Here is a 26361-nt window from a genome sequence, read left to right as displayed (position 1 = left end):
AGTACAGCACTCAAGTTGCATATCTAAGTTACTGCCCTTGTTTATTAGACTCACCAAGAGTAGAGAGTAAAACATTTAAGCATTATTCCAGATGGCGGAAGAGGTTTGAAACTCAGATACCACATTACATATGTAATTACTATGAATCTTAATGTTTAATCAAAGGTACAACTTTGAAAAATAATAGGGTCATCATTTACAACATGTCCAGGAAATATTCTAGCAATGGCTAGCCTGTAATTAACATACCCAGCATTTATTTCCACCACATTTTGAACATGCTTAGAGATGTTCTGGAGTAAACGGTGGAAATATTGTTTCTGACGGTCTTTACCTCTGGTTTCTACTGGCGCCAAAAGGATGAAGTAGACATTTCCACGAGGTGTGCAGTATTATGGGACACCTCACTCTATTAACACTCAGCTCCTAGCAATTATTGGAAATATTTGTAATGAAGAGCAGTAGAACAGATGTTGAGTAACTCATTTATCTGGCAATTATCATATTTTCCTTTACAGCTACATCATTACTGAAAAGTTTGAAATCACCACCTATGTTTTTATTAATAGGTAGAAAAGTGAGAAAGAAAATGTTATGAACATAAATATGCAGATGATCAGGATGGCACATGCTGACACGCATAGCTGAGGTATGACGTGGAACACAAAGACAGTGCTCACACAAAAAGCTACTACAGTATGAATAAAATGGTGCTGTGGCCAATGTTATTCCACAGTGACAGTTTTATGTATCCTCTGTTGTTTTCGTGAACTTCCTGGTTTGCTACAATCAGTTAATGAGGCCCTAAGGCCAGACAGAAGGCTACCCGGTAGCAGGTTGGTTATGTTGTGTCCGCCCAGTCACTGGTCTACTTTTTCAGAGGCTTGGGGTGCAGGGTTGAACAGCTCAGTGGGTTTCTCCTCATGTGTAAAATAGTCAGGAAATTCAAATGAGTAAATCACTCTGGTTATTATCAAAAACAGAGCTCGGATTCACTCTGGTATGACCAAGAACAAACCCTTGAGTTTACCTGGGATTTATCAATAGCATAGCTCTGGGTGAATAAATATTGTTGTTTCAGAGGATGGCGCTCCCTCCAGCGCATGTACATATTTGCACATGCTCTGAGACTGCTCCCCATCAGTGTATGTACAAATATGAACACCCACAGTCCCACGGACCCCTTGCTCACATACCAGTTAAAATGACTATCTGAAACACATTGGCCCATCTCCGTGAGATTTACCATACCCCATATGGCGATCAGTTCAATGTATTGCATTGCCTGTCCTTTCAGTAATACTCCATATGATTAAGGGAACCAGGACTTGCTGAGGAAAGATATTGCTGCCCTGTTCCATCCTACATGGCGCTATCACTTGGTCATGATGCTGAAAGGTGGAGCATAAGGTGAGGAGAAAAAGAACATGGCGCCATTCCAATAGAAAAAGGGGGCAGATAAATGATTGACGGAGAAGGCAGAGCCAGCTGCTTTGGTGTATGTTTTGGAGGCTGTGAAAGGGCGGGACTAAGGGCTACGTGAACGTGTGTGTTTGCTTACGGCTGTGTTGTGGATGTGTGTGTAAGTCTGCGTGTATGTCAACACCTGCATGTGCGTGCATGGGCGTCCGCAGAAATGTTTCCAGGGGGGGGCAAAATGTTTACTTCATCACTCACCTTTCAGGGGGGGGGGGCAACATTTTAACTTTATCACCCGCCTTCAAGGCAAGTTAAAAGTAGACGGCCCATTGTCATTCTTTATGTGATGATCAGCAGCAGAGAGAATGACAATGGGCCCGTCCATAGTCTGCTCGAGGTCGGGGAGGGGCTGCTGCAGCCTCTAGAGTTCAAAGAGAAGTGCGAGAGCCCCCAAGTGAGAGATCATTTAAACTCCTGGGGCTTCTCGCAGGGGAACAGCCTGCTGTAATGGTTAAAATTACAGACCAAAGGCGTCCGTCAAAGTCATGGGACCGGCGATTCAGGGGGGGGGGCAAGCGCACCCCCTTGCCCTCCCCTGCGGACGCCCATGTGTGCGTATGTACGTTTACTTGGATGTGGGTCTAGGGGCTTCCTCCTAGCGCCTCTTGGTTGATGTACCCGGACATATGGTCTCCATTTCTTAACTTAAACAATAAACGTGGCACTCAATATATATCTACCAAATCATTCAAAATCATTAGTGAAGAAAATATTAATCACATTAGGGAGATCAGTTTTTAAAAAAAATCTGAACAACTTGCAAGAAAATCCGATTTAGGAACATAACCACTGATTTATTAATAGTTCATCTGTCATTGAAGTTGATTGTAGCATGAACAATTAATCTTTTTCTTGTTGCCAACACAATTAGTTCTAATCCAACTTCTTCAGGCCTACAACTAGCTATACATATAATATATATATATATATGTTACAACCGATTACTTTGAAAATAAATAAACAAAATTGCAATGTCCTGCTTTGCTCCCAATAATCACACGGATGCCAGTACTGGGGTTGAGTAGTTTTATTCTCTAGGGAGAGCGCCGGGAGACACGTCTGTTCCGTGTTCTCACCGCGCGCTGAATGCCGCACCCAAAATGCCGACAGCGGTCCGTGTCATCACGCAGCAGCGTGACGACTAGACCGCTACACTACATATCTCCCTTTTAATCTTTACAAAGAACTAGCAATGTCTCAATGTCTATAAGCCCTCGAACTGTTTGCCACCGCTCATATCATACTCTCTGTACCTTGCTGGTCTCACCACCATTCTCCCCAACCGGGTGCGCCTCACCGGTGTAGACTGCAAACCGCCTGGACTCCCTTCTCCTGCAGATATTACCCTTCTACCGGCTGCCAGGGGGATTCTCTGGTCACCACTGGGCTGGGGCTGTTCTGGTGATCCACACTTCCCGGGTCATTCTCTCCTTCCATCTCTTCTTCATTTCCTCTCATTCTTGGGTTCTCTTCTTCTTCTGGTGATGGTATGCTTACCTCCTGTTGGTTCAGGCTTCCTTTATGTTGCAATTCTTCTCTGGCCCACTGCAGTATCTTATTACATTTTGCCATCCTGTCTTGGGGACATGTTTTTCCATCACTCAGGAGCGCACCTCCTTCACTTGTAAGGGCTCGCTAAATTTGCTGTCTCCTTTTCTTTTCAATTGGGCCAATTTGACTCTGACCCATTCCCCTCTTTAAAATTTTGTTTCCTTCACATTCCTCTTCTTGTTGTAATGTTCCGTGTATATCTTCTGGGCCCTTTCCAAGTTACGATGGACCACTGCTGGGGAACATTTGTTCATGACCGTGCGTTCTTTCCATGCTAGGTTGTCTTTCGTGAACGGATAATGACCAGTATTTGGAAGGGACTGTACCCTGTGCATGTCGGGGTGATTCTGTATGCCCATAGGGTACTTTTCACCTCTTTTTCCAGTCCTTCCATGCACCTATTGCGGCTTGAATGGAGCCCATTATGACACGATTGAACCTCTCGGCCAGCCCATTGCCAGCCGGGTGATAGATGGAGGTGTGCTTTCTCTTAATGCCATTCTTTGCCATATAGTTGTTCCTCTTCTCTGAGATAAACTGAGGGCCATTGTCACTCAAAGTGGAACTAGGGATGCCTTCCCTGATAAAAGTAGCCGTGAGTAACTTTAGCACTCTTTCTGTGTCCATGTCTTCCTGGATATCTATTTCGCTCCATTTCGAATACCTATCAATGAGCACTACTACATACGTTTGTACTCCTTGTGCATCCAGCACCAGACCCAAGATATAAATGGACAACTCCTCCCAAGGGTTTTCCGGGGTGTCAAATTTTCCCAGCGATGGGCGAATCAACGTTTGTGATTTGTCCGCTTTTTGGCATTGTTCACACCCAGACATATCTCTCAACCACACTATCCATCGCTGGCCACCAATACATCACCTTCGCTCTCAGTTATGTTTTCATGATGCCAAGGTGTCCAGAATGGCCATCAACCGTGGTGTCAAGGAGCCAGGAGGAACCTCTTTTTCACCTCGGAATAAGAATATACCTCGGTCCCCTATGGACAACTCTTCCCTCACTTCGAATAACTTCCTCACCTCCTGTTTCATATGTCTTTTCTCGGGCCATCCCCGGAGTATGTATTGTTTCACTCCTTCTATGTCTTGGTCTTCCTCGTACGCTTTCACCCATTCCTGTTCGCTTATTACTTTTTCATGGTCTTCCATGAAGGCGACACTGTCCTCTTCGTCTTCCGCTTGTGATGGGGCCTCTTCCATGGCAGAAGCTTGACTGAGATAGTCTGCCACTTTCTTCCTTGCTCCAGGAATGTACTCCACGTCATACCTGTAATCCAACAGCTTCAAAGTCATTTTGGCTATGCGCGGGGTGGCATTCTTGTGCCCACTTGATGTGAGTACTTTGATTGTCTTGAGTCTGAATATGGTTCCCCAGATGAATTGTCAGAACTTGCCCATGGCCCATACAGCTGCCAACATTTCCTTTTCTATTACACTGAATTTCTGTTCCATGGTTGACAGTGCCCTGGACGCAAAACTGATGGTGACCGTCTCCCCATTTCCCCTTTTTTGCATGAGGACGGCTCCCAGGACCCGCTCATTGGCGTCCATGGTCAATATGGTTTCTTCCCGTTGGTCAAATCCTTGCAAGGGGATGGCCTTGCTGATGTCTTCTTTAATTCCCTGGAACTCTCCTTGAGCCTCCTCCGTCCATTCAAACGTTGTCTTGTCTCGAATGAGTTGTCGCAAATGTTGTGTCTTGGTTGAGAAGTGCTGTACGAATTTACTGTAGTACTCAGCCATCCCGAGGAAGGATCTTACTTCTTCCTTACTCTTCGTGGTGGCGCCTCGCAAATGGCTCTAAGATTTGCTTGCTTAGGGGTGATCCCTTGATTGCTAATCTCATGGCCCAGGTAGGTAACCAACATCATTCCAAACCGGCACTTCTCCCATTCCGCGGTGAGTCCATGCCATTCTAGGATCCGCAACACCTCTCCCAGCTTCTTGTCGTGATCTTCTTAATCTTTGCCCATCACCAGGATATCGTCCTGAAAGTTCTGTACTCCTTCCAAGTCCTTGAACAATCTGTGCATCAGTTTTTGGAATACTCCTGCAGCAGATGCCAGCCCAAAGGGCATCCTGCGGAATTGGTAACATCCGAATGGTGTTATGAATGATGTGAGTCTCCAACTGGTGTGGTGCAGGGCTATCTGATGGTAGGCTGAGGTGAGGTCGATTGTGGAAAACCATCTTATTCCCTTGGTCATTGTCAGCATCTCATCTATCCTGGGCAGAGGGAATTTATCCACTACAATGTTCTTGTTGAGTTCCCTCAAGTCCACACTTACACGGAACTTGCCGTTGGGTTTCCTTACCACCACTACGGGTGCCAACCATTCCGCACAACTTATCGGTTCTATGATTCCATTTTCCTCTAGCCTTTGCAACTCTGGCTGCTCTCTTTCTCTGATGGCCATCGGTATATTTCTCACTTTGTGGGATACCGGTTTCTCGTCACTCTTGAGATCGATCTTGTGTGTGAATTTAATCAGTTACCAGACTTTGTCACCAAACACTGTGGGGAATTCCTCCTTCAAGTTTGTGACTTTAGGTTGTTGTTCAGGACCGGTCATCAAGACTTGAATGCCACCTTCCGGATCCAACTGTATGCCCAGGTCGCCCTGGTCCATCCATCTTAGCACTGAGGGACCCTTCTCCGCAACGTACAATTTGCACTCTGCACTGCGCTCCTTGAACTCGAACTTCAATCTTCGAAATCCAACCATGGGGATCAGTTCCCCGGTGTAGGTAACCGGCCGGATATCCGGAGGTTCCAACTGTGGTCCTATTTTGCATTTGAAGTTTTCATCCCACACCGTCCTTTGTATTATGGCGTACGGGGAACCTGAGTCCGCCACCATCTTGATCTGTACTCCCCCTATCACCAAGTCACACTGCGGTTTCTTGAAGCGGTTGCAGTCAATGCCTAGGATGTACTCTTCGATACACAGCACACTGTTCTTCTCTTCCTCTTCTTCTACCCTTGACTCCTGGGCTATGTACTTGACTGTTGGCCTCTGTTTTTTTTGGCGACATACCTTCTCATAATGTCCCACTATTCCGCAGAACATGCATTTTGCAAGGAAGGCTGGACAGCGTTTGTCATATGCTGAATGAGATGAGCGGCCGCAGCGATAGCACTCCTTCCTGTTCTCTTTGGATTGGCTTCTACCCGGCTCAGCCCGGGGTGTCCCTCTGGCCTGCGTTTTCCCTTCTGCTGACGCTGCCTTGCCCCTCTCGAGTGGTTCCTTGTCAGTGATCCTGTTGACCATAGGCCTTGCTGCGGCGTCTTTTTTTGCTGCTTCCGCACACCTTTTTGACCATTCCGCTTTTTTTACCATAGCGATGACTTCCTTGAGAGTGGCGTCGCCATTCGCCCACAATTTGTCCTGGACAGCCGCATTGGTTGTGTGCATGGCTCACGATTGTCACTTTTGTAATGCATCCTTCGCTACCTCTTGTATTTTGTTGGCTCACGATTGTCATTTTTGCTTCATTTAATGTAACGTTTGCTTTTGTATTTTGCTCACTTGTAATGTTCTCATGTATCAGTTCTGTTCCTATTGTGAAGCGCTCTGACACCTTCGGGTAAAGTCCGCGCTATATGAAAACACATAAATAAATAAATAAATAACTATCTGGTCTTTGATGAACTCATCATGCATGGCGCCAAACTTACACGTGATCGCTAGCTTCTTCAAGGCTGCGACGTATTTGTCAATGGACTCTCCAACCACTTGTTTCCTGTGTTGGAAATTGTATCTGTCAATGGATGTGCACACCGCAGGTCTGTAGTGACTATTCAAATCCTCGATTGCATGGCAAAATACAACATCATCATCCGCTGGTCGTGGTGTTGGGGATAGGTTCTGGAACACCTGTATGCCTTCTAGGCCCAGGTTGTGGAGCAATATCCTCCTTCTTCTCTTGCTAGGGTATTCCTCCCCACACTCGTCTTCCAAAGCCTCCAAGCAGTTCATAAAGTATTCCCTCCAGTCCTCCCACTTCATCGCGGGGTCCCCCGGCTTGGGAAGGAACGGGATTGGTGTCGTTAGCGACGACGCTTGGGCACACATTTCCGCCCATCTCTGTGGCTGCTCTTCCACTCCCCTGGGGCTGCCCGGTGCACCCGACCTGCTCGGGTGTGCACAGTGCTGCTGAGGACTGGACGTGCCCTCTTTACTCGGCATCGAAGACGTGGAAAGACCCAATAAACCCTTGTAGGCTTGGGCAATGAATAGTTAAAGTGAGAGATAGCTACAAGGGATTATTTTCATTGATCAATTTGTTTCAGTATGATGATTATCAGTTTTAGGTTCTTTGATAAATTAAACCCAATTTATCCACAGGATTACTTTGACATTAATCACCAATTATTAAAAAATTATAAAACAATACAATGAAGAGAAGAGAAGAAGCACACAGCAAAAAGAAGTTATGTTTGAAATTGATTGTATTGAAATTAATCACAAAGGAAATTCATGGGGGCAAAAAATAGAACAAAACTTTCACATAAAAGTCATGAAAAGCAGTGTGTCAATGTCAACTGGTCAGTTCATAACAATACATCAGCTCCATAAATATATGAGGAAAACCAAAATCATAAATGTTTCGTGGTATCCTTCAGTGCAAACAATGCTGAGGAGTTGGTGTCTTTGGTCGACGTTTTGGTCTTGTGTGTTGTCATCTATAAGACCATCAACAGGACTTAATTTTTCATCAAATAGAACCCCCTATACAAAAGTAATTATATACAATTAGATAATCTATCGAAAAAATCAATATTATCATCAACTCATTATTTACATCAATAACCTAAAAATCATGCTGTGTGTTCATTGTGACCAATCAAAAGAGCTATCTCTTAGATTGGGATCTTCTCTTATCTAGCCTGCATAGTATGAATCCTTGGCCTGATATCATATAGACTCGAGTTATTTAAAAAGGAATTTACTTTAAAAAAGAGCAAGGGTTCTCAATAAGCAATATCTCATTCAGTGAAGAAGTGACACTCACTTGGGTACACCCAATGTGTAGAACTGATCTTCAGAAATGGATACTTATTCCAACTTGATAATAGTTCCCCAAACGAATTTACAAAAATATGTAGATCATCTTAGTATAAACCTCTTCACTGAATGAGATATTGCTTTTACAACTTATCTTTCAGGGCCTCTATAGTACTGTACTCCAATTGCATATCTAAGTTACTGCCCTTGTTTATTAGACTCACCAAGAGTAGAGAGTAAAACATTTAAGCATTATTCCAGATGGAGGAAGAGGTTTGAAACTCAGATACCACATTACATATGTAATTACTATGAATCTAAGGGCCAGATGTAGGTAGGCGTTTACCGGGTGGTAACGGCCGAATTCGGCCGTTACCGACCGGTAAAAGCAATTTGACATGTAGGTCCATGTATTTTACAGACTCGGTAAATTTACCGATAGGTATATTTACCGAGTCTGTAAAATACCGAGTCGGTATTTTAACGGAATAGGGAAAATTGACATGTAGGTGGGACTCTTCTGAGTCCCACAAGCATTAAAAAATCGGTATTTTACCATCAAATACTACTTGATGGTAAAATACCGTTTCAGGTGTGCATGCACATGTGTGCATGCACACCTATGCCATATGACAGGCAGACCTGCCCTTAGGGCAGGTATGCCTGCCACATGGCACCCGAGCCTCTTTTGGGGGTGCCAGAGGGTGTCAAAGTGACACCCCCTGCACCCTTGTGGCTATCGGTATTTACCGATGTGGTAAATACCGACCGGTAAATGCCCGTTCATTCCTATGGGCTTCAAAGCCCATAGGAATGCATGGGCATTAACTGGTCGGTATTTACCGCATCGGTAAATACCGACTGTTTCCGATTCGGTAATTGCACATCTGCATTTACCTACATCTCGGTACTTTTATTTTCCGACCTCTGAAATACCGAGTCGGTATGACTCGGTATTTAAGAGGTCGGAAAATAAAATTTACCTACATCTGGCCCTTAATGTTTAATCAAAGGTACAACTTTGAAAAATAATAGGGTCATCATTTAGAACATGTCCAGGAAATATTGTAGCAATGGCTAGCCTGTAATTAACATAACCAGCATTTATTTCCACCACATTTTGAACATGCTTAGAGATGTTCTGGAGTAAACGGGGGAAATATTGTTTCTGACGGTCTTTACCTCTAGTTTCTACTGGCGCCAAAAGGATGAAGCAGACATTTCCACGAGGTGTGCAGTATTATGGGACACCTCACTCTATTACCACTCAGCTCCTAGCAATTATTGGAAATATTTGTAATGATGAGCAGTAGAACAGATGTTGAGTAACCCAATTATCTGTCAATTATCATATTTTCCTTTACAGCTACATCATTACTGAAAGGTTTGAAATCACCGCCTATGTTTTTATTAATAGGTAGAAAAGTGAGAAAGAAAATGTTATGAACATAAATATGCAGATGATCAGGATGGCACATGCTGACACGCATAGCTGAGGTATGACGTGGAACACAAAGACAGTACTCACACAAAAAGCTACTACAGTATGAATAAAATGGTGCTGTGGCCAATGTTATTCCACAGTGACAGTTTTGTGTATCCTCTGTTGTTTTCGTGAACTTCCTGGTTTGCTACAATCAGTTAATGAGGCCCTAAGGCCAGACAGAAGGCTACCCGGTAGCAGGTTGGTTATGTTGTGTCCGCCCAGTCACTGATCTATTTTTTCAGAGGCTTGGGGTGCAGGGTTGAACAGCTCAGTGGGTTTCTCCTCATGTGTAAAATAGTCAGGAAATTCAAATGAGTAAATCACTCTGCTTATTATCAAAATCAGAGCTCGGATTCACTCTGGTATGACCAAGAACAAACCCTTGAGTTCACCTGGGATTTATCAATGACATAGCTGTGGGTGAATAAATATTGTTGTTTCAGAGGATGGCACTCCCTCCAGCCCCAGCTGCGCATGTACATATTTGCACATGCTCTGAGACTGCTCCCCATCAGTGTATGTACAAATATGAACACCCACAGTCCCTACAGACCCCTTGCTCACATACCAGTTAAAATGACTATCTGAAACACATCGGCCCATCTCCATGAGATTTACCATACCCCACATGGCGATCAGTTCAATGTATTGCATTGCCTGTCCTTTCAGTAACACTGCATATGATTAAGGGAACCAGGACTTGCTGAGGGAAGATATTGCTGCCCTGTTCCATCCTACATGGCGCCATCACTTGGTCATGATGCTGAAAGGTGGAGCATAAGGTGAGGAGAAAAAGAACATGGCGCCATTGCAATAGAAGAAGGGGGCAGATAAACGATTGACGGAGAAGGCAGAGCCAGCTGCTTTGGTGTATGTTTTGGAGGCTGTGAAAGGGCGGGACTAAGGGCTACGTGAACGTGTGTGTTTGCTTACGGCTGTGTTGTGTGTGTGTAAGTGTGCGTGTATGTCAACACGTGTGTGTGCATGTGTGCATATGCACGTTTACTTGGATGTGGGTCTAGGGGCTTCCTCCTAGCGCCTCTTCGTTGATGTACCCAGACATAGATCTCCATTTCTTAACTTAAACAATAAACGCGACACTCAATATATATCTACCAAATCAGTCTAAATCATTAGTGAAGAAAATATTAACCACATTAGGAAGATCAGTTTTTTTTAAAAATCTGAACAACTTGCAAGAAGATCCGATTTAGGAATATAACCACTGATTTATTAATAGTTCATCTGTCATTAAAGTTGATTGTAGCTTGAACAATTAATCTTTTTCTTGTTGCCAACACAATTAGTTCTAATCCAACTTCTTCAGGCCTACAACTAGATATACATATAATGTATATATGTTACAACTGATTACTATAAAAATAAATAAACAATTTTGTAATGTCGTGCTTTGCCCCCAATAATCACACGGATGCCAGTACTGGGATTGAGTAGTTTAATTCTCTGGGGAGAGCGCCGGTAGACACGTCTGCTCCGTGTTCTCACCGCCCGCTAAATGCCGCACCCAAAATGGCGGCCGCGGTCACCGTCTTCACTCAGCAGCGTGACGACTAGACCGCTACACTACAAATATAAAACCTCGAGCAGAAGTACCCAGATATCTGGGTTACATGAAACTCGCCTTATGGAGTTGGACCAATGATATTTTACCTTCAAATAGCACTTTACTATAGATTGTAAGTATCTCTACAGACCTTCTATTATCGTTCAATGGTGGACAGATAAAATCAAAATATCACCAGAGCAAGTCTTAATAAAACTCCGAGTTCCTGATATAACGTACATTGCCTATATTATTTAAAAAAAAAAAAAAAAATGAATCTTCCAAAAGCAATCGTTGTTCCATCCTATTCCGATCATCACCTAAAGCACACACTATTATGCAAAACAAATAATTATATTCAGAATAATACCTTGAATGCTTATCTGCTCCTCAAAACCTCTTTTATAGTAAACAATAACTGTACCTTTGTACCTTTGAAGCAAATGTGTTCTAATTTAGTGCATATAAATGTGAGCCTCAGGTCTTCAGTATTTATTATTAATTATGTTAATTACCTCGATCTAGTCTTCTCCTCCTAAAATTAAAGATTCAACAAACCATTATTTAGAAAAAACAAAACTATGGAGGCATTCAATAAGAAGGTAGACACCCGCTTCAAAACGGTCCATATCACAGCAACATTAAATACACAATTAATTGTACTTCCACTGTCCACTATGGCATTTATTCCTTTCATTTATTGAGAAAAAGATGTTTATTTCTTTTTTTAGCACTCATATATAACCAATGATTACCATACATTAGTCATTAATGGCCTGCGCATTCAGAACTAACACTACATATACAGCATATGTGGTGGGATGTTATTGTGATAAGATATATGTGGGCAGTAGTACACGTCGTTTAGGTTTCAATCCATTTCAATTGACATTTTGAAAAATGTTACAATGGTCCCCAGGTTGATAGGACACAACATAAAAAATCCAGAGGTGGGCAATAAACAGAATTTTACAATTGCCCTCCTCCCTCACTAGCCATCTCGCCCACCCTATGTGTACCCCACCTTCGCGAGTCGATTGATGGTAGAGTCATAGTATCGCATAGCCCTCCACCCGCTCAGTTGTCACTGGTAGTGGACCAAAGGTCAGTAGATTATCAGACTGCCGACAGATAGCAGTGTGATAGTCTTCCAACTTGGAAGTGTCTAGGAGTTTCAGTACTCAAAGCCGCTTAGGGCAGGAAAAGTCTTTGAAATCTCTGCTGAAGTATCCCAGTAGGCGACGCAACTGTTTGTAACATCTTTTTCCTCGAGCTAGTTTCAACAGTTCTTTCATACTCAAGCTTCATCATAGTCTATAGATCTCTTTATGTTCGGGGAGGTGGCGTCTGCTGTCCACAAAGACACAGGAGAGTTTGCTAAGCTTCCAGGAGGAGTTGAGATATGGGCCTCCATGGTCTCCATGAAGTGGGTCGATATCTTGGGCTGGGGATCCCAATAGCACCACCTTAGGGCTTGTAGCCACGTTCAACCTAGTGAGTTGTTCAATGGTGGTTAATACCGAAGTCCAGAATGGCTGTATCCTGGGACAGGACATGAGTATATGAGCCAGCGTCCCCTCCTCCATGTATCCCCTCCAAAATAAAGGGCTTCCTCCACTCTTTATTTTACCTAGCTGCAGTGCCGTGTAGAAGACCTTGAGTATCGTTTCCCTTCCTCCTGAAGTTGTTGGTCCAAATCATGATTTCCTCCAACTAGATTGTGATCTAGTATGATGCCTAATTATTTCTCCCAAGCTCTGGAATGTGTGTTTGGCGGTGCCTTGTTTGTCATTGAACATGTTATAGGTGGTGGATGTGGCATGTTTTTCTCCTGTGCAATTTCATAGGTATTTTTCAAAAGAGGTGAAGGCTCAGTCCTTCCCTGTTGAATTTTCAGGTCTAATAGCCAGTGGCGGAGTGGCAGATAGTAGTATCGTTGCATCTCTGGAAGAGCATGTTCCTCTTTCAGCTGCTCAAAGGATTTAACTGATCCCTGGGAACACATGTTCCTTAGTATTTTACACCCACTTCTAACCATTTCTTGTCAGATCAGGTGAGATTTCACGATTCCCCCATAGAGTTGTGAGGCCGTACTTGACCCCTATCCTATCCCACTCATCCATGGTGGCTGTCGAGACTGGAGAGACATAAGGCGACATCATTCACTTGATTTTAGGTTCCCAAAGGATTTCCCATTGGGGGCCTGCTGCTTTTGTGTAATCGATCTTATACCAACCCTTTTCAGGTTCAGTGTATTAGGAAGAAGACCACTGCAATGTAGTGTGAAAGACCCATAATCCCCAATTGTGTCCTGTCACCAAACACTTCTCCCTACCTTATACTGCCATATGAAGGATATAGACACACCGGGTATGAAGGACTAATGTCTGAAACACATAAAGAACTCTGGGTAGTATAGCCTTTTTTTAGGCCGCAATTCTACCCAGTAGGGACAGGGTTTTGTATTTCCAGCTAGTAGGCTCCTATCTGGTTCCTCGCTTCACTTGTTATAAATAGATTTTATTTGTTTAAGCTAGAGGGGGCACTAGTGCTAGACTCAAGGAATCTATGTTCGAGGAAGTCCAATGCAAGTACTTGCATTTGATGTGCCTCTAGCTTAACGTAGACACGTTTAGGATTTTGGATTTAGTGACATTGATTTTAAATCCTGAAAAGCTTTGATGGAGGCTAAGTTATTCGAGTACCCAAGAGCGAGAGCTGACACACCTGTCAGGGACAGGAGGATGAATTGGATGTGAGGCTAGTGGACCACTAGCTTCATCCCTTTAGGCACACATTTTCCGTCTTTTTGCTAGAAAGAGACTTTCACACTGGTTTTTCAATTAGTTCATTATGTTGTTTTTATTCATTTGTATATTACTTTCCTTTTTTGTTTTCAATCATAGTAATTTAGGTTTTGAGCACATATTTCACTTCAGGCAATGTCATATGGAAAAATCCAATGCATTTCGGGCATTGCTGGATGCCCTTCGTCAGGGAACAGACACTACAAAATGTGTATAAACAAAACATTAGGATACTATTTGGTTATTGCCTTGTAAACAAAGTATATACAACATGTATAAAAACTATGTTAAACGATAGTTGCATGCATCTCAGAGCTTGTGTGCGTGTTGTTATTATGACACCTTTGATAACCCCTAGACCCGTGAGGTTCCTAAATAAACTCATGGTTAAGTGTAAAACGTCGTATCACTTACAAGCCTTTTGTCGTGGTTTGAAAACGAATCTGTGAAAACGAACGGAAAAGTTCAATGTGGGTCTGTCTGTAAGTAAGTTTTCATGAATGAACGCGCTAGGGTTGAGGGAAGTGGGTGGTTGACTGACCTTAAAGCGCAATCGTAGCGTTCTCCGGTGTTCTGGCTTCCTTCCAAACGCCGGCATAGAACGGATCTAGCCGTGTTTTTAAGATTCAAAAAAGAGTTACGGTCATGTGACCATGAATCTAGACGACAGACTACGTTTAGCGGTGAGATGCAAGGTTGCGCATTAGGTCGCGTGTTTATGGCTCGGTTGCACACCTTAATAATAGATTTGGATACATCCTGCTGTGATAAAGTAGAATGTAAGAAAATTGTGGGGAGAAAAAAATTAATAGTAAATTAAGAAAGTGAATGGGTCACAGCACGCCCTATAAGGATACGAACTCGTGAGTCATGTATGGTCTTCTGTCTACTCTTAACTACTGAGCTACGGGTCTACTTGGAAATGAGGGAGGTCCTCCTGTGTATGTGTTGGTGGTTTGAATATGGTTGGCTAGGATACATATCAACATACAGTGAAAGTAAACAAACAGTATCATATTATAGTGTATCTGTGCGAGCAGTCACAGTAATTACAATATAGTCCTCGGAACAATGTTAAAGGTAACATGACAGTTCAATCCTATCATTTAAGCAAAAAGGTTTTTGAGTAGAAAGTTTTTGTATCCAGAAGTTTTCTCTTCTTAATAGATATTTTGTGTTTTCTCTTCCTTCTAGTTTATGCACAGTTTCTAGGATGGTAAATTTGAGTTGGGAAATGTTGTGTTGTTCTTCCACGAAGTGGGCTGATAGGGATGACTTTGTGTTTTTTAAGCGAATGTTGGATTTATGTTCAGTTAGTCGTACTTTCATGCGTCGTTCTGTTTTGCCCACGTATAATTTTCCACATGGGCATTTTATTGCGTATATCAAGTTGCTCGTGTCGCATGTAGCGTTGACTTTAAGCTTAATTTCATGTCCCTTCATCGGGTGGTTTATCTTGTTCCCCTTGATTACACTATTGCAATTGCCACAATTTAAACATGGTTTGGTTCCTGAGTATTCGATTGTTGGTACAGGTTTATTTTGGAGGATTTCTCCCAGGTTTCGTGCTCTTGTGAATGCGAATATTGGCGGGAGGTTAAAGATTTGTTTGAAATCTGGTTCTATATTTAACAGTGACCAATGTTTCAGGATTATTTTTTTGTATTTTCTGCTGGAGGTTGAGAATTTCGAAACCACCACAGTACGGGTTTGTTCTGCCTTAGCTCTTGATGATAAGAGTTTAGTCCTTGTTAAATTTTGATAATTGATATTTTTGATATTCATTAGCATTTGTAAAGCGCTACTTTCGCTCCGGAGGGAGCATCTTGGCGCTGAGCACACAGAAGATCGACTATGGGGAGCATGGATCAAATGGCTGCGAGAACTGAGGAGTCAGATTGAGAGTAAATCCAAGTCTTCAGGGATTTCCTGAAAAGGCTTTCGGAGGGGGCATGCCTAAGATTGGGGGGGAGACGATTCCATGCCTTAGCAGCAAGAAATGAGAAGGTCTTTCCGCCCTTGGTTTTCAATTTTATTCGGGGTTCAGAGATGAAGTTAGCGCCTGATGACCTCAAGCAGCGAGTTGGAATATAACGCTGGAAGCGCTTGATCAGGTAAGATGGGCCCGTACACCTGGTGGCTTTAAAGACAGTGACTAGAAGCTTGAATAAAATTCTCTTATGGAGAGGCAGCCAATGGAGGGCGTTGAGGGCTGCAGAGGCTGAGGACCTGCGGGGAAGTTTCAGGACAAGCCTGGCTGCTGCGTGTTGAACACTTTGTAATTTTTTAAGAGAGGATTTCTTAATGCCTGCTAGGAGGCTGTTACAATAATCCAGCCGGGAGAGGATAAGCGCCACCGCGACTGATTTCCTGGCTGAAATGGGCAAAAAATTAAAAAATTTCTTTAATTGCCTGATCAGACTGAAACAGCGCCCTGCGGTAATACGGACATGCTCATCGAAGCTAAGGGATGCGTCGAATTGAACTCCCAGATTGCGGGCTGAAACAACCGCGCTCGGTGGTGCTTCGGAGTTATGAGGCCACCAGTCTTTGGGGGAAAAGAGTGTGCCTTTACCGAGGGGTATTATCTCGGTTTTGGCGCTGTTGCATTTTAGATGATTCAGGTTAAGCCAGGAAAAGACTTCTGACAGGCAGTTTTGAAATCTAATGGCAACATCAGGGAGTCTTTTGTCAATAGTGACGACAAGCTGGGTGTCGTCAGCGTAGGATGTCACAAGAATCCCATGTGACTCGATCAACGTAAGAAGGGGGGCCATATATACATTAAAAAAGAGAGGGCTCAGGATGGAACCCTGAGGCACACCTGAGATGATGGATCATTCGCCAGAAAGAAAAGAGCCTAAGGAAACCGTTTGAGAGCGGTTGGACAGAAATGAAATTATCCAAGCAAGCGCGGAACCCGAGACACCAATCTCACGCATTCTATTGATTAGAATCGCATGTGAGATGGTGTCGAAGGCCGCGGTTAAGTCGAGCAGGATGAGGACAGCCTGCCTGCCCTCATCCTGCAAGAACTTGATGGTGTCTGATAACTCAATCAGAGCGGTTTCTGTGGAATGGCCAGGGCGAAAGCCGGATTGCTGTGGGTGCAGGATGCGTTTGTTTTCCACAAAATTTTTTAATTCCTCATGGACTAATTGCTCGGTGATTTTGCCTAGCGCCGGGAGAAGGGAAATTGGGCGCATATTAGACAAATCAGTAGGGGATTTATTTTGCTTTTTCATGAGGGGCTTAACTATGGCCTTCTTCCAATCAGTAGGAACAATACCGGAGTTGAGAGATTCGTTCACAATAGCATTGATTAGAGGATTAACGGCCTCAATAAGGTGGTGCAGGATGACTGGGGGGCAGGAGTCCGTAGGGGCTCCTGATTTACAGGCCAAAATAGCTTTTTGCGTTTGCTGTAGGGAAACTGGTGTGAATTGATTTAGTAAGGGAATAGTTGTGTCAGGCTCTTGGGTTGACGTGGGTAAGGGGGGGAAGTCCTTATGAATATTATTAATTTTCTCCTCAAAGAAATCTGCGATTTGATCGCAGAGGGTTTGTGAGGGGGGAATTTCAAGTGCCAGTGCCTTGGGATGAGTGAAAGATTTTACAATGTTGAAAATCGTTTGTTGTTTCTGATTAGCTGAGTCTATTGCTAGAGTGAAGAATGCCTTTTTTGCTTTTTTTATATTGGAAAGATATTGTTTTCTCTGGAGAATGTATAAGGATCTGGCAGTAGGGTCGTAGGTTTTTCTCCATTCTCTCTCCAAAAGCCTACACTTAAGGTGACAGTCAGTGAGGGCCGGAGTATACCAGGGGGCATTGGGCTTCTTTTTACCTCAGACTGGTTTTTGAGTAGCAGATTTTGAATTGGCAGAGACCACTCTGTCAATCCACAGGTGAAAGTTTGTGGAATCTAGTGATGCGTCTCCCATAATAGGAGGGGGGAGGACAGCCAGTTGGGGATTAAGTTTGATGCACTCAGCTACCGTCTTCCAATTGACGGGGAAGGGGGTGTAAGAGTGTTTAATGGGGGAGAGAGCAAGGTTTTGGTTTTGATGGAGAAAGGAATGAAACAGTGATCTGTCCATATTTGTGGTAGTGGGGGAGAGACATCTAAGGAGGCCAGGTTTGTACAAATACCGTCCAGAGTGTGCCCGGCACAATGAGTAGGATGGGAGACTGATTGGGAGAGACCAAAAATCTCAAGGGAGTGGCGGAAGTTAAGAGTGTGGGGGTCAGTACAGGATTCCAAATGAAGATTGAAATCCCCTAGGAGGGTGAAGGTGGGGTAGTGGGTAAGAAGGGCTGCCAGAGTTTCGTCAAGGGAGTCCAAGAATGGAGAGGCATTTCCAGGGGGGCGATAGACAAGTCCTCCTGAGATGGCGGAGGAAGAACTGATTTGGATAACAAATCCCAGGGACTCACAATCCTTTCTTTGGATTCTTCTATCATGGATTGGGGGTACCCTCTATTGATAAATTTTTTTGCTGTCTCCTTGATTCTTTGATCCAACATGTTCAAGTCTGAAGTAATTCTTTTTACCCTTGCCATCTGTGAGAATGGTAAGTTCCTTTTGAGATTAGGTTCGTGAAAGCTTGTGTAGTGCAACATATTATTTCTGTCTGTGGCTTTTACATACAGATCTGTAGAGAATCCTTCCGATGTTACAGAGACTTTGACGTCCAGAAAGTTAACTGAAGTTTCAGATATTTCCCAAGTTAACTGTATGCATTCATCTGTTTGATTGAATTTTATGAGCTCCTCTTGTAACGTCTCTTTGGAGTTTGTCCAAATGATAAATAGGTCATCGATATATCTGATGATCATTTTCAAATTGTCTGTCCATTCTTTTTTGGTGAAGATGTGTTTATTTTCGAACCATTGCATAAAGATGTTGGCATATACAGGCGCCGCCGAATTGCCCATGGCCATTCCGGTTAGTTGTTGGTACCATTTGTCCTGGTATTTGAAATGACTCTGATACAATGTAAAGAGCATGAGTTCCATCAAGCATGAGTTCCATCAAGAAGGTCTGAAAGCAAGAATCTACCGCCCGATTCATCAAACAGAATTGCGCTCGCAAAGGGCCAGATTCTGAGAATCTGGCCCTTTGCGAGTGCGATTTTTGCATTTGGGATTCAGCATCCCAAATGCAAAAATCGCTAATTGCGATCTCGCAATTTTGCGAGGAATTACATTTAAGGAATCTCTATTTGAGATTCATTAAATGCAATTCATCATCCAATTTTTTTTGGCGAATTCGCAATTTCTGGCCGCAATTTACCGCGAGGTCAGACCTCGTGGTAAATTGCGAAAACTCAGAAAAATGCATTTAAATGCATTTTTCTGAGTTGCATGTTACACACACACATGTCCTTTGGACATGTGTGTGTGCAACACCTGTGTAAAATTTCATTTGAGGGGTGCTACAGGCACCCTTCAAATCGCTATCTTATTTGTGATTAGAAAATTGCTAATCGCAAATAAGGAATACTTCCCATTCATTCCTATGGGCCTTTTGGCCCATAGGAATGCATGGGGAGTTATTCCTTATTTGCGATTAGCAATTTGCTAATGGCAAATAAGGAATATGTAGGAATCGCATTTCTTTATGCAATTTCTACATGAATCCCGTTTTGCGTGTCCTTAATAGCGATTCACTATGAATCGCTAATAGGGGCTCGCAAAACGGGAGAATGATGAATCAGGCTGCTAGTTCTGTATACATTAATGCCTCCTCCATAGCTTCTATCCCCAGCATGTGAGGTATGCTGGTGTATAATGAGCGGACGTCTGCTGTGCAGAGTATGATTTCTTGAGGTTCAAATGTCACTTCTTGTAATTTGAGCAGGAATTGTGTGGTGTCCTTGACATATGTTTTCATGGCTTGCACTGTGGGTTGAAGGGACATATCTAAAAGTTGTCCAATGGGTTCATGTAGACTCCCTCGTGTGGAGACTATGGGTCTCATCGGTGGGTCCATTATGTTCTTGTGTATCTTAGGTACCATTCGCAAAGTGGGGCTCCTCGGGTTGGATTTGAGTAGAAAGTTTTTTGTTCTGTCTGTGATGGTACCCTGTTGGTGGGCCCTTTCAATGATGACACGTAGATGTTTCATGAATTCTGCTGTTGGATTGTTCTCCAGTTTCATATATGTGTTAGTGTCTGCGATATGCTCCATCACTTTCGTTTCATACATGGAATTATTCATGATTACAAGTGCTCCACCTTTGTCAGCCTTTGTACAGATAATGTTTTCATTAGCTGCTAGTTTCCGTAATGTATCAAGGTCCTTTTGAGTTGCGTTCTTCTTTTTTGCTTTGAAATGTTTTATCTTTGTTAGATCCTGCTTGACAACATTTTCAAAGAGATCGAGTGTTTTATGACTTATGGGTGCTTGGAAACTACTGGATGCCCGTAGGCCTAATAGTTGGTCTTGTTCTTTCTTTGGTTGTTCTGGAAGCACATTATCGAAGAAGTGTCTTAACCTCAGTTTACGCATAAGCTTAAAGAAACTAACTTCTTGTTCCAAGTTGTCAGTGGTCGTCGTGGGTACGAAAGATGTTCCCTTCTGTAAGAGTCGTAGTTCATAAGGGTTGAGATGGTAATCGCTTATGTTGATCACAAGTTGTTCTATGTCTGATTCTTTTTCGTTTTCTTCTCCTTCTCCTTCTCCTTGTTGGTTCCTGTCACGCTTCTCGTGATGGGTGGATCTCTGTCTTTTTTTCTTCCTTTGTCCTCTCCGGGGTCCCCTTTTTATGATTGGCCCTTTTCTAAAAAAGGATTAGTTTCAGTTGGTGCGCTTGTGGTGGGTTGTTCCGCTGGGTTGGTGTCTTGTGTTTTTCTCGTGGGTTGTGTTTTACGTGGTCTTTGGTTGGTTTCGCTGTCCGGAGGATGCCATCAGTGAACATAACCATTTTCAGCCTTTGTTGATCGAAGTGTATGTCTTTAATAAGGGGGTTAGACCTCATGTGTTGTCATGATGGTTCTCGTGTGAGGGCGAAATGGATGGGCCAAGAGGGCACTCCTGTTGTGTCCACCTGTTTATCTCCAAACAATTAAAGTTGAGTTACTAAGAACAGATTCTAGATCTTGGGCTTTGGAAGCCTCCCAAAAGCCAAGTTATAACAGTGTCACCCATCCTATAGGTCCTTAGACATCATTCATGAATTACCAAATAATCCTATCAAAATCGTTTTTTGTTTTGATGGTGACCATGATGGGTTGTTTACATTCTGTGACACTAATAGCTAAGAGGTGGAGAGCTTTCTTCATGTCATCTCTGGTGCGGTGCTCTTAAATAAAGCTGGTTCGTCGAACTTATCAGGTCACCCATAAGGGGTTGTAACCGTAGGGCAGCTATTTTAGTGAGGATTTTGGCAACTGTAGGTGAGCTGTTCCACTGACTCCCCGGGATTTGGCGTCACCAAAAGGAAAATGATGCTGCAACAAATTAAAACATTGTCTCACAAAGTTGTATTTTTTGCAGCAATTTTGAGTTTCTTAATTTACCTATGTTCCTTGGTTTATCATAGTTTAAAGGCCCCAAAACCTCACCCACTCCTGCCATTAAACTACCATGCTGTCACCCTCCTCTGCCATCACTACCATCCCATTTGACATCACCATCCTCAGGAGCTATTTCCTCTACCAACACCTTCTTCTGATTGTCTCTTCCTCTGCCACCGCCGTTACATCATCACCTTTCTTTGCCATCGCTGTTATGTCATCACCCCCAATTACCCCAAGTCTTCCCTCCCTTTCCTCGGGCATCACCCTCCCTCTTTTCTATGATCACCCTTGTACCCCTCTGTCAATAGGTCACCCCGATCCTCGCCGCACTCTGTCCTCATCTCTCTCTGCTACCACCCTCACCCTCCCCTGTCGTCACACTTCTCTGCCATCGCTGCCCCCTTCAATCACTTTAATATAACTTTGAATGCCCTGTGAGCACTTAAACGCTGAATCTTTCTGCACATTTCGTGGCAGCCTGTTTTACACTGCGTGCAATGCACCCTTCAACCTGTGGCAGCCTGTTTTGTACTGTGTGTAATAAAAATGTAAATTGATACTTGTATAGCGCACTACTCATCTCAAGGCGCTTGTACGAATACCGCTGTGGAACCCATCCTGGCTTTCCCTGTGAGGCGTCCACTCCTGGGCACCCCCAAGGTGGAGGCCAGGCATCCTTCGCGTTGTGGGAGCCGTTGTGGAGATTAAGCAAGCTATTGCCCAGAGTTGCAGAGTGGGACTCCATGATTGGAATAGGCACCGAGGCGAGAATTATCAGGTCCATGGAATTTTTGAGCTCAAGACGCGCCGAGGTGGGGATTGAACCCTGGTCCTGGGCTAGACCTCTGCATTAGGGTCTGCCGCTCTAACCATTGAGCCACGCTTAAACGCCTGACATGCCTATACATAGTGCTTTCTGTTACAGGCTGGGCCTTCATAGCACTATAAATATGTTAATATTCCCCAGTGCACCAACCAGGATTCAAATGAGTGAGCCAGTGGCTACACAAATAGCAGTCTGAAGCAACGAAGCTTTCCAGGGCGAACAGTGCAGTTCCCAAAGATACTTGCATTTATTTGCCATTTGAATACAGAAAATTCCAGGTTCATCAAAGTGCTTAAACGTGACCTCCCTGTTGTTCTCATGATCACAGTCCCTTGCTTTTGTTTAATCCCTTTGACCACTTCTTCCAAGGCAGGAAAAAAAACAGGCATTTATTTTATGAGTGCAGCAAAGAGTCAGTGCAAGGACAGGAAAAACCGGATCAGGAGTCCTCGTGCTCCACCCATTGATAATTTTGCAGACCTGCACACGTACATGCAGGAAGAACCGAGCCCCTCCTAAGCAGGCAAGCCGGCCACATGAGCATGTGCGAATACTGTTGCAGCCACGTCACTGGGTCATCCTGACCTGCTCCAGCTGAGAACAGAAATGAAACCACTCGACAGGCTCCATCCACGCACGCGCAGGCACTTACGAAGTGCTCGGAGCTGACATCACAGAGCCCTTCATGGCTGAAAAATGAAACAGGAAAACAATTAGCACTGTTGTAAAATGTCTTTTTAGTGGCTCCTTTGAGAGAAGTTGTTGGCACTGCGCAACATGATAGATGTGGCGTAAAATGGAAACATTTGAAATCGCTAAAAGCTTGGGGGGAGGGGGGCTTTTAAGAGCAGGATCATGGACACCAATAGAGCACATCCAGTCCAGAAGAACGGAAAGGGAACTCGTTTTGAAGGCTGCAGACAGATCCAGCAGGGTACGAGCTGCAGAGCCTCCCTGGTCCAACACCCTCAGATCTTCCAGGATAGAAGGAATGGCAGACTCTGCCTTGTGCAAAGGGCAAAAGCCGGCCTGGGAGGGATCCAAGATATGATGAGCAGGGAGAATGAAAGGGAGTTGCTTGTTCACTTCTTTCTTAAATAACTTATGTTATGTTACGTTATATGTTCTTCTATAGCGCACGACTGCCCCAGCAAAGAGGCGTCCCGGCGCATTTCCAGAAAGGTAGAGAGTACGCCACAACAGATGGACCATAACGTAACCGTCTAGCAGAAGAGATGGGTTTTTATGGCTTTTCTGAATAGCAAGAGATCAGTTATTCCACGGATCTGGAGGGGTAGGGCATTCCAAAGCTTGGCAGCAAGGTACCGGAAGGAGCGGCCACCCACCCGGGCTAGTTTAATACAGGGGACCACTGCCAGGTTCTGGCCCTCCTCCCTGTAGAGGAAGGAGGGATGGATAATTGCTAAGTCCTGCTGGGTCTGCTGTGGAGTTTGACAATAATTTAATAAATTCTGCCTGCTTCCAAGAGGAGAGAACTAGCCCATGACCGAGAGCTTGAGAAATGGAATGATGACCAGTGACTCATTAAGTCTTCAAAATGCTCAGTTTTACATGTAACACTTGATATTGATAATTTTTTGGATTTATGCTTTTAGAGCTCTTCCTATCAAAGTGTATACTTTCTGAACTGTGACACAAGCTAAACCTTTTGTTACGTTTATACAAATATTATATTGTTTTCACCTGGAAAATCCTTTATGGTCGTTTGGCAAGTGCAGGCAGCTTGAGTGGAAGGAGCAGGCAAGTATTGAGCACGTTCCAACCTACCAGACAATATCATCTATATTTGATTTATTGTTGGGAGCTTGGCAACATTTCGCCACAAATGTGCATACACAAGACATCCACACTTTCAGAGGCTTTATTTCAAGCCAATTTCTTTATAGTAGAACTGGCTGTGTGGGTCCAGCGCCACCATTCGTCACCCAGCTTCCATACCTCCAAAGCCATGTGAGCACCGCCCCCCAGATCACGCTTTTTCTCGTGTCTGGTTGTAATTTGTTTAGTGCTCCCACGGCACTGCCTCTGAAAAAGGGCACTGCAATGGGAGTGTCAAAGGCAGTTCCTGCATGGCAGGAACACCAAGCACTTCTAAATGCACCCGTCAGCCCTTAGTTTCCTCTCTACAGCAGTTTGGTGGGCTCACCGCCTTGAAAACTGTGGCAGAGAGGAAACTCGTAATATGCATGGCAGTGCAGCAGCTCCACCATTAAACAGATTTCAGCCTCAAGACAGCCTCAACAACACCAGGAATCTCTGATCCCTGGCGGTTGCAGTGGTTGCATGGCGGTCCACTCACCAACTTTTAATAGGGTGGTCGGACTCCCGGTGTGGACGTTGCCCGCCCTGCCACCGTGGCTATGGTGTGCCATCGGACCGTCCTAGTCATAATCAGGTCCTAAATGTTATACCACCATAATATCGACTGCTACGAAAATATCACAGTCAGAATATTGGCTACAGAAATATTGTGGATAATGTATATATAGTTAGTCTTCTTAACTCCATACACATCTGACATTCAATCATTTGAGCATCAGCTGAGATTTTAAGACCGGTAGCCCTACTTGGCTAAATGTAGTTCACGTGTTATGCCTCAACTACAGACAGCTTTAAGCTGTCTATTGTTGAATACCTATTGTGAACAATTCCAATACTTACCTTAGGTTTTGGATTAGCCCATTGCACACCAGTGGTTTGTTACTTTGTCAATTTCGTTTGCTTGCTTCTTATGCAATGAATTTCCTTCCTCTTCTTGTGTTTGCCCTTTCCCTGGCCCATACCCTCTTTACCATCCTCTTCATTGGATGACTTGAATACTTCCAATGCTTACACTCGGAGAACATATTTTTCTTTTAATTTTAACACTCCATGAGAGTGCATGTGTTGGCTTGTTCAAACTCACAGCCTGCCCCCCTCTCCATATCGTCTCCTTCGTTCTTCTCGCTCATCTACTGCTTCCCCTGCCCCTTTCATACAACAACCCTTCCACCTCCTCTGTTGCTCCCCCCACTGCTTCCGGCACTCATCTGCGTTTACTTACCCCACCTTCTCTGCCATTGTTCAAGTCTCCCCAGATTTGGCTTTTATTATTTTCTTTTTCTTTTTTCAGAGCCTGGCAGCTTCAATTTTCTGCCAAGCCACTCTTTTCTAAAACAAATTGTCCTTTGGTAAACGTTTTTTGTTTGTGTCTTTTTAAGTTACGGCTCCAGAATGGGCTGTTCTGAGGTCAAATGAAGCTAAGCTTTTCTGAGGGCAATGGAGGGGCTAAGCTTAAACAATGTTTAAGGTCAATACTTTTTTGGGACCCTGTGTGACTGTGTCGAGTCGGTCTGAGTCGTTTAGACCCATCGTATTGTTGAGATGCTCTTGTGGGTTAGGCGCATGCATGATGGTGTGTCTGAGACACAAATATCATGTTATAGTCTTCAGTCACCTTGAAGTGTAGAATGGGAGTATGTGTTTGTTTGCCAGAGCATTCTGTGTGCAGGTTTTTTGGGGTGAGGCCTATGTTTTTAGATGGCTTTAAGGCTATTATGTTGCTTTTTGAACTGTCAGAACCTCCAACCTTGCTATGATGTGAACAAATGTGTGAGCAAGGATTTGTTGACGACCACATGGAGTACAAAGGTTGGTGGATGTTGTATCTTAGCATCTGCATACGGCTGCACCCTACCAGATGGAAGCTGTAACCAGTGAATAGATGTGCCTGGTGGGCATATAGGCAAAAGCAGGTTGAGGAATCTTACAAGACAAAGGTGGTTTCATACTTGCATAAAACATAAACATGGGCTAAGATTAATGGGAGTGTGATGCCAACATTATGGGTGGCAGGTCGCAGCAACAATAAGCAAGGCATGTCAGTAGTAGGACCTCATTTGTTTTCACACAAAATGAAAGGCACAGATCTGGGGCTTCATTACGAACATTGCTCGTAGGCATAATGGGCATATGTGCCCATTTTCTGTGCCCCAGGGCACCGTTCTTTCCAAAAGAAGGCACAGGCACTTGTGTTGCCCCTACTGTAATGTAGATTCTGCAGGTGCACATGGGTTTCCGGAGCTATCATCAGGGGATGC

This window comes from Lissotriton vulgaris, chromosome 3_2, assembly GCF_964263255.1.
Source record: "Lissotriton vulgaris chromosome 3_2, aLisVul1.2, whole genome shotgun sequence".
NCBI classification, from domain to species: Eukaryota; Metazoa; Chordata; class Amphibia; order Caudata; family Salamandridae; genus Lissotriton; species Lissotriton vulgaris.
This window is presented reverse-complemented; position numbering follows the sequence as displayed.